This window comes from Gorilla gorilla, chromosome 16 (assembly GCF_029281585.2).
Source record: "Gorilla gorilla gorilla isolate KB3781 chromosome 16, NHGRI_mGorGor1-v2.1_pri, whole genome shotgun sequence".
Lineage (NCBI taxonomy): Eukaryota > Metazoa > Chordata > Mammalia > Primates > Hominidae > Gorilla > Gorilla gorilla.
The window spans coordinates 52,937,234-52,946,269 of record NC_073240.2 but is presented as its reverse complement, the minus strand read 5'-3'; the positions used below and the strand labels follow the sequence as shown (position 1 = coordinate 52,946,269).

Genomic DNA, 9,036 nt, shown 5'->3' with positions numbered 1-9,036 from the left:
GACGTTGTTCTCCTGCCATTCCTAATCGATGCCACCTTTTACATTCTATTTGGAATGGAAAAATGGGGTTCGTGCTAGGGCCTTTACCTTTTGATCTCTGAAGATCACTTAAGAGAAGTGGATGACCTGGATCTAGCGTGTGCTGTGCTTTCCTAGGGGTCTTCTTTAAATAGGAGGCACTCTAAGCTTAGAAATCGTGTCCAGCAATCACTAACCGTAAACCCCAAATAATGTAGTTATGCAAATTGAGAGTTACTTTTCTTACATAACAAGAGCAAAGGTGGATGATGACGTGCTGTTGTTCAGCTGCACCATGCACCCCCCACCACGGGACCCAGGCTCCTTCTGCCTTTCTTCTCCACACCTTAGAGCAGTGGCATTTGCCCCATGATTATGATTGCCACAGCTCCAAACATCACTTCTGTATCCAAGGCAGGAAGAAGGGGGAATATGGACACCAATCTCTCTTTGCTCCCTATCAAGAAAGCAAAGCAAAAGTTTTCCCAGAAATCCTCCTCCCAGTTTGAGACCAGCCTGGCCAACATGGTGAAAAGTATTCATAGGTCATCTAACTTCTCCATTTGACAGATGAGGAAACTGAGGCACAAAGAAGTTAAAGGACTTACCGAAGGTCTCCTGCTAAGTGTTGGGACCCGGACTCCCCCCAGGCAATCAGAGTGCCAGCTCAGGCTCACTTCAGATTATTTTCACCAAACCCGTTTTGAGCTTCATGCAGAGGGCGTTCTCCAGAAACTCACTTATTCAACAGTGCAGGCTGCATGCCTGGATATTTTCAGGTTTTCTGTGAATTTGTAAGTTGCCTTAAGACAGAGAGCAGAGATGCAGCTTTTCAATAGGGAACCTCAGGGGGCAAATGTAGTCAATCCAAAAGAAGAAACTTTTTTTTGTCCTGCCAAGAGTGTGGTGCCCTCAAAAGCTAGGGCCAGATTTTAGACCCACAGTGGAAGGGTCTGTCCCTACCTGCATATGTCAGAATTTGTGAGCTGGAAAGACCAGAAGTCATGTGGTTGTGTCCCTCTTGATTCCCCTGCAGCTTCCAGACCACTTCTCTTCTACCCCGCACAAAGCCTTTGCTCCTTGAAGGTTCTTATCACTGTATTGACCTCTTCCCCTTTGACATGTCTCCTGATCTCCCAGCCAGGTTCTCTCATTTCTCTACTTTTCTTTTTTTTTTTTTTTGACATGGAGTCTCGCTCTTGTCACCCAGGCTGGAGTACGATGGCGCAGTCTTGGCTTACTGCAACCTCCACCTCCCAGGTTCAAGTGTTTCTCCTGCCTCAGCCTCCCAAGTAGCTGGGACTATAGGCATGTGCCACCACACCCAGGTAATTTTTGTAATTTTAGTAGGCTTCACCATGTTGGCCAGGCTGGTCTCGAACTCCTGACCTCAAGTGATCTGCCCGCCTGAGCCTCCAAAAGTACTGGGATTACAGGTGTGAGCCACCACACTCAGCCATTCTTTTCTTTATTCATCTTTATTTTTAAGAGACAGGGTCTCGGCCCGGCAGGGTGGCTCACGCCTGTAATCCCAGCACTTTGGGAGGCCAAGGCGGGTGGATCATGAGTTCAGGAGATTGAGACCATCCTGGCCAACATGGTGAAACCCCGTCTCTACTAAAAATACAAAAATTAGTTGGGCATGGTGGCAGGTGCCTGTAATCTCAGCTACTTGGGAGGCTGAGGCAGGAGAATAGCTTAAACCAGGGAGTTGGAGGTTGCAGTGAGCCGAGATCTTGCCACTGCACTCCAGCCTGGTGAAGCGAGACTCTGTCTCGAAAAAAAAAGAGAGAGACAGGGTTTCACTCTGTCACCCAGGCTGGAGTGGAGTGGAGTTATAGCTCACTGCAGCTTCAACTTCCTGGGCTCAAGCAGTCCTCCTGCCTCAGCCTCCTAGGTAACTGGGACTACAGACACGTACTACCACACCTGGCTACTTTTATTTCAAAATTCTTCGTAGGGACAGGGTCTCACTATGTTGCCCAGATGTGTCTTGAACTCCTGGCCTCAAGTGATCCTCCTGCCTTGGCCTCCTAAATTGCTGGGATTACAGGCATGAGCCACTGTACGCCTAGCCAGGTTCTCTCACTTCTTAAGGACTTTGGCATTTCTTAGAACTGTGGCTTGAGTCTTCCTCTTGCCCCTAAGCCCTGCCCCATCCTGTGAGATGACGTGTGGGCCCCCACCTTTGCAACCCCTGCTGCACACATGCCTGGGTTCTTGTCAGCACTCAGGACTGCTCCTCTTCCCACATCTCCAATCGCTGCCTCCACCTCCAAGCATAGTCTCTCCCTGGGGAGATCTCCTTCCTCCCGAATCCCAGCTCTCCTCTCCTCCAGTCTCTCAGCCCCTTCCTTTCTTCTCTTCCTTCAGTATCCAGTGTTGAGACTTTGGCCACCATTTCAGCAACAATCTTGCCAAGCAATCCAAATTTCCTTGTCCTTCTGTCTCTTCATAGGAGCTGCCTGGCAGAACCTCAGCCTGGGTGAATCTGCTGTCCCCCGTCTCTCTCTTGTGCCTGCAGCTGAACATCAGATGCTGCTGTAGAAGCGGCACACAGGAGGCTTGCTGAGACCACTGTCAATCCCACAGTCACTAGTTCACCAAGGCTCTCAGAGCTGGCTGGAGTTTCTCTGGTCAGCTCTTCACAGTGAAAATTTTAGACTCTCTCTATGTGGCATGGGTCTCTGACTCCTCTCCTTCCACCTGGACTCCTTCTCCACAGAAAATGGAAGCTCTAAACTGATCCCTTAATGTCACACTTCCAAACCCACCTCCACATGCACTGACCTCAAACCTGTCCCTGTCCTGGCTTTGTCAGTTCCCTCCTACCACCAGGCGTGAGATCCCATCATCTCCAGCCTTCAGTCACCTTGACCTAGCAGTTATTCCTGTCTCCTCCTCTATCGACATGTATGCACACCCAAGCCTGTCACTCATTCAACACATTCTGCCGGCCCATTGTATGTCAGGCACTGTTCTCAGCCCTGGGGGATACTGCAGTGAACAAGTCAGACCAGCATCCCTCCCTGGCAGAGCTTCCATTCCAGTGTGGGAGTCAGAGGACAAATGAGTAATACGGGTGACATGCTAGATGACACGTATTAGAGAGAAAAGAACTAAAGCAGACAGCGGGAAATGAGGTGTTGGGGAGCAGAAGCTTTAGAGAAGGTGGCCCAGGGAAGCCTCATTGAGGAGGGCCTTTGAATCCAGACCTGAAGGAAGAGAACCAGCACCACGACTACCATCCAGAGAGCAAACTTCAAGCAAAAGGAGGAGCTAGGCAGAGGCCCCAGGATGGGGTGTGTTTGGCGTATCTGATGTATCTGAGGAAGAGTGAGGAGGCAGGTGTGTCTGGAGGGGAGTGTGCAGGGCAGAGTCCAGCTGCAGGTTATGCTGGGAGCTCATGCAGGACCCCATGGGTGCAGTGAAGATTTGGGCTCTTACTCCCAGTGAGTTGGGAAACCCTTGGAGGGTTTCGAGAGAGAGGATGGATCTGATTGCTTTACTGGGCTCACTCTGCCTGCCATGTTTTGTGGCAGAACAAGACAGCTTGAGGGAGGGAAGTGAAGTGTGAGAGGTAAGTGACCTGGGGTAAGAGTTCTTGACAAATGTCTCTTTCCCTCTCATCAGAGAGCCTGCCTTGCGTGCCACTTGCCAGCTCCTAATGGAAGTTACAGCTGAAGGTGGAAGAGCAAGAGATGATTTCTGAGCTTGTCTTGGTCCCATAGTTGACCCTGCAGCCGCTCTTACCTTACCCCAGCCCAGACTCCCCCAGCTCCTTCCTAAGTGTGTTTGTCCCTTGGCACTCAGGTGGGAAAGGGAGGAAAGGATGCTGATGAGTTTTACTTGTGGAAGTATAAGCTAGAGCCCTGCCAGGTGCAAACAACAGTGCTGTCATTTTTCCCTGTATGAAGGAAAGTGGTATCATCCCCATCTGTGCGATGAGCGAGCAGGCTTAGCAAAGTCAAATAATTCGTTCAGGGTCATGCAGCTGGTTAGTGGTTGGGCCAGGATTCAGTTTAGGAATGATGCAGCTTTCTTTGCAGGGCTCCCCATTGAGCAAGTGGCTGAGAGCCTGGGGGAAGGTGGGAAGGGTCTGGTGAGGCTGGGGAGGACCATAAACTGAATCTGTTCACTCCCCAGAGCAGGGGCTGGCAGCATGCACTTTCCTGTATCTCTTATGGTGACTGGCAGCCCCTTAGTTAACAGATCTGTTTTTGTTTGTTTGTTTGTTTTGTTTTGTTTTTTTGAGATGGAGTCTGGCTCTGTTGCCCAGGCTGGAGTGCAGTGTCTTGCTCTCGGCTCACTGCAAGCTCCGCCTCCCAGGTTGATGCCATTCTCCTGCCTCAGTCTCCTGAGTAGCTAGGATTACAGGCACGTGCCATCACACCTGGCTAATTTTTGTGTTTTTAGTAGAGACAGGGTTTCACTGTGTTAACCAAGCTGGTCTCGAACTCCTGACTTTGTGATCCGTCCACCTTGGCCTCCCAAAGTGCTGGGATTACAGGTGTGACCCACTGCGCCTGGCCGTTTTTTGTTTGTTTGTTTGTTTGTTTGTTTTTTGAGACAGAGTCTCACTCTGCCGCCCAGGCTAGAGTCCAGTGGCACAATCTCAGCTCACTGTAAGTTCCACCACCCAGGTTCAAGCAATTCTCCTGCCTCAGCCTCCCAAGTAGCTGGGACTACAGGCACGTGCCACCATGCCTAGCTAATTTTTGTATTTTTAGTGGAGACCGGGTTTCACCGTGTTGAACGAGCTGTTCTTGAACTCCTGACCTCAGGTGATCTGCCCGCCTCAGCCTCCCAAAGTGCTGGGATTACAGGCGTGAGCTAATGTGCCTGGCCTGACAGATTTGTTTCTGACACACACAGGCCTTGTTTCTTGCCCACCTGAGATTCCCAGTCCCTGCTTCATGATGACCTCTGCAGATATTTCCCATTTTGGAATCCAAGGATGGTTTCCTGTGAATTGGGAATGTGTGACCAGACACATGAGTTTTATAGTACCAAATTAGGGTATGCGGCTGACACCAGAGGGGTATGGTTTATTCCCCAGAGCAACATGTGTTAGATGCCTGTACATTTTTGCATTTTAGTGTTGTTATATAGGTGGCCAGTAGCCTCTGCCCTAGTCAGGGAGACCCCTTTAGGCTATCAGCTAAGGTAATCAGCTCATCCCAGTTTGCCTGGGACCCTAGGTGTGTGTGTTTGTTTGTTTGTTTGTTTTTGAGACAGAGTCTTGCTCTGTTACCCAGGCTGGAGTGCAGTGGCACGATCTCGGCTCTCTGCAACCTCCGCCTTCCAGGTTCAAGCAATTCTCCTCCCTCGGCCCCACTAGTAGCAGGCGCACACCATCTCGCCCAGCTAATTTTTGTATTTTTAGGAGAGATGGGGTTTTGCTATGTTGGCCAAGCTGGTCTCGAACTCCTGACTTTAGGTGATCCACCCGCCTCGGCCTCCCAAAGTTCTGGGATTACAGGCGTGTGCCACCGTGCCTAGCCAGACCCTAGGTTTTAAAATGGAAAGTCCTGCACCCCAGGAGACCCTGTGGTCCTAGGCAAACCAGGAGAGTTGTTACCTCCTATTGGCTTGGACTTGCCCAAATTCTTGCCTTAAGGTCAACACATTAAAATTGTATAGCATAAACTTTGAGGAAAAAATGGTTTCCTCTCTTCAGACACTAGGTTCTTCACCTCCATCCCTTTGGCCCTCATCCCCAAGCCAGACCCTTGGCCAACATTAAATATAGGAAGTATTAATAGCTTATATGGGTCCTCTCATGGGAAGCCAGCTCACATCAAACTCCACAGCCCCAAGCCCCATTTTCCCCTTCCTCCCACAGAGCTTCCTGCTTCTCCCCAGAGCTTTCTCCTTGTCATTTTCTGCTTATCTTCTACCACAGGCGAGTACTCCCTCGCTTGATTCCAAGGCATTTTAGAATCATAAGGTTACAGTGTGCATTCATTTCTGATTGCTACTGTACAAATTTCCACAAACTTAGTGGCTTGCAATAACATACATTTGTTTTCTTACAGTGCTGGAGGTCTATAATCGGTGACTAAAATGGGTGGTCAGGTCCTTCTGGAAGCTTTAGGGGAGAATCCATTTCTTTTTCCAGCTTCTTGGGGCTGCCCATGTTCTTGGCCCAAGGCTCCCGTGATTCTGAGCACTGCTTCTGTGGTCACCTCTCTCTCTCACTCTGACCCACCTGCTCCCTCTTATTAGGATCCATGTGATTATGTTGGGCCCACCTGGATAATCCAGGATAATCTCCCCATCTCAAGATCCTTAATCACATCTAGAAAGTCCCTTTTGCCATAAGATAGCATCGCCACTGGTTCTGGGCATTAGGATGTGGATACCTTTGGGGGCCATTATTTAGCCTATCACACAGCTCTTAGATCAGGAGGGTTCCCCTGCTTCAACTTCAGTCTTCCAGCACAAAACATTTCCTTCTCTTCCTAACAGCCCTGTCCCTTATAGATGAAAAAGCAGCTGAGATCCAGGGAGGGGTGAAGGGATTTCCCTAAGATTTTGTAGCTACTCTAATGTTGAATAGGGAGTAGAGAAGATTCAAGCTCCCGGGACAGCTGTCCTCCTCACCATGCTAGACCTTCTCTTAGAAAGTTGAGATTTGCCAACAGTCTCCCTAACTGACCTAGTTCCATCTACCTCTTCCACTTCACCTTGGATCAGTCTATGCTTTGCTCACTATCGCCAGTCACACTGGCCATCTTGGTGAGCTTCAGACCATCAAGCTTGTTCTTGCCTTCAGCCTTCAGACATGTTGTATACTCTCTTCTGGAATGTTCTCCCACTTCTTTGCATAGTTTACTTCATATATTCTGTCTCGGTTCATATTCCACCTCCTCAGAGGCACCTTCCCTTATTATAAAAAGCAGTAAATGTGCTGGGCACGGTGGCTCACGCCTGTAATCCCAGCACTTTGGGAGGCAGAGGCAGGTGGATCACTTGAGCCCAGGAGATCAAGACCAGCCTGGGCAGCATGGAGACTCCTTAATCTAAAATGGCCATGTCTGTCCCAACTTCCTACAATTTCAGCTCCCTTTCATTGTTCACTTCATCACTCTCTAAAATTACTTTCATTCATTTATTCTTTGTTGACTGGTTGATGATTGGTTGATTTTATGTCTCCCTTACTAGAATGTAAGTACCTTGGCAGCAGGTACTTTATTTGTATCATTTACTGTGGATCACCCTCCTACAACAGTGAGCTAGGCTAAGTAAATATCAAATGAAAAAAAAAAGAGATTGGCATTGAAAAGAAAGAAAAGTAAATCCGCGTATGAAAAGGTGCCGATTTTTTTTATTCAGTAAAAGAAAATAAAAAGCAAAGTGCCAAACAGTATATATAACATGATCTTAATAAACAAGAGGTGCTTGTATATGCAGTAAATGTCTGGAAGGATACACAAGGAACTTGTTATCGCTAGAGAGGGGTATGGAAAGTGAAGGTGCTTTTCATTTTATACCCATCTATACATTTACTGTTTTTGAGCCAGGTTCTCAGTCTGTCACACAGGCTGGAGTACAGTGGCCCGATCATGGTTCACTGCCGCCTCAAACTCCTGGCTACCTCAGCCTCTCAAGTAGCTGGGACTACAGGTGTGTGCCACCACACCTGGCTAATTTTTGCATTTTTTTGTAGAAACGAGGTTTCTCCATGTTGCCTAGGCTGGTCTTGATCTCCTGGGCTCAAGCGATCCACCTGCCTCTGCCTCCCAAAGTGCTGGGATTACAGGCATGAGCCACCGCACCCAGCACATTTACTGCTTTTTATAATAAGGGAAAAATGAGTACTAGAATGGGAGTCAAGATCAAGAATAAAAGGAGGCCGGGCATGGTGGCTCACTTTGGAAGGCTAAAACGGAAGGATCACTTGAGCCCAGGAGTTGAAGACCAGCCTGGGCAATATAGCGAGACCTCAACTCTCAAAAAAATAAAAATAAAAAAATAAAAATTAGCCAGGCATGATGGTGTGCACCTGTGGTCCCAGCTACTCGGGAGGCTGAGGTGGGAGGATCACTTGAGCCCAGGAGGCTGAGACTGCAAAGAGCTATGATTGCACCACTGCACTCAAGCCTATGTGACAGAATAAGATCCTGTCTCAAAAAATAAAAAATAAAAAGAGAAAGGGGAAAACAATCCAACTCTAAAGAGTCTTTAACTTGAAATTAAACTGAGGAATAATCTGCAAGACAGGCTCAAAGCAGACAGACCAGGAAGGACATGGTGCTCATTTCAGCCAACAGGCACAGCAGCCTCCTGGGGCTGTGTGGGAGCTTTACTCCAATTCCCAGCTCCTTGAGGCAGATGCTAATATTGTTAAGGAACAAAGCAAGTTTATGTCGTTTCTCTGAGTACAAATCTAGACTAAATTTGATAGAAGGATGTATTATCTGATACCATTAACTTTTCTATCTATTCTAAATGTAATTTTTTGAAAAGTTTCATTATTGAATGCTTTATGGCTTAGAGTCTTGGACTATTCTGATTTATCGCTTAGGGAAAAATCTAGGAAAACCAACTTTCTAGATTAGCCTGGAACAAACATATTCCTTGACTTTTTTCATATTCTAAGAAAATGTGATCTGTGTACCGAGGCTTACAGAAGTCGGTTTCTCTACAGTCATCCTCTTCCCTGCTGTTTGGCCACATGCCTCCTGCAGCCATCAGAGGCAGCAGAAAGCTACCTGCCTTCATTTCCTTTCCCCTTCCTTTCTCTGCATTCACTGTTATACTCGAGCTGGCTAATGCAAGGGTGTTTAGAGTACTTTCCCAATAAACAAATGCTCACTGTGGAAAAATCTAGAAATATAGAAGAAAACAAGTCATTCATAATCTCAATACCTAGAGGTAGCCATTTTTAATATTTTCATGTATTTCATAGCTTATGTTTCCATGTTTGTGTATATATTTATAAGCTTACTAGGGACTGTACTAGATAGAGGATTTGAGCCCAGTTTTAACATTCAGCACAATGGATTGAGTAGC

The 9,036-nt window shown here is 47.6% G+C and overlaps 1 protein-coding gene across 1 annotated transcript in view; it reads left to right on the top strand.

Moving 5' to 3' along the window:
* The window catches only part of GNB5 (G protein subunit beta 5), a 60,462-nt gene that overhangs the window by 1,611 nt on the left and 49,815 nt on the right, over positions 1-9,036 (top strand). The gene's annotated exons all lie outside the window — the stretch shown is intronic.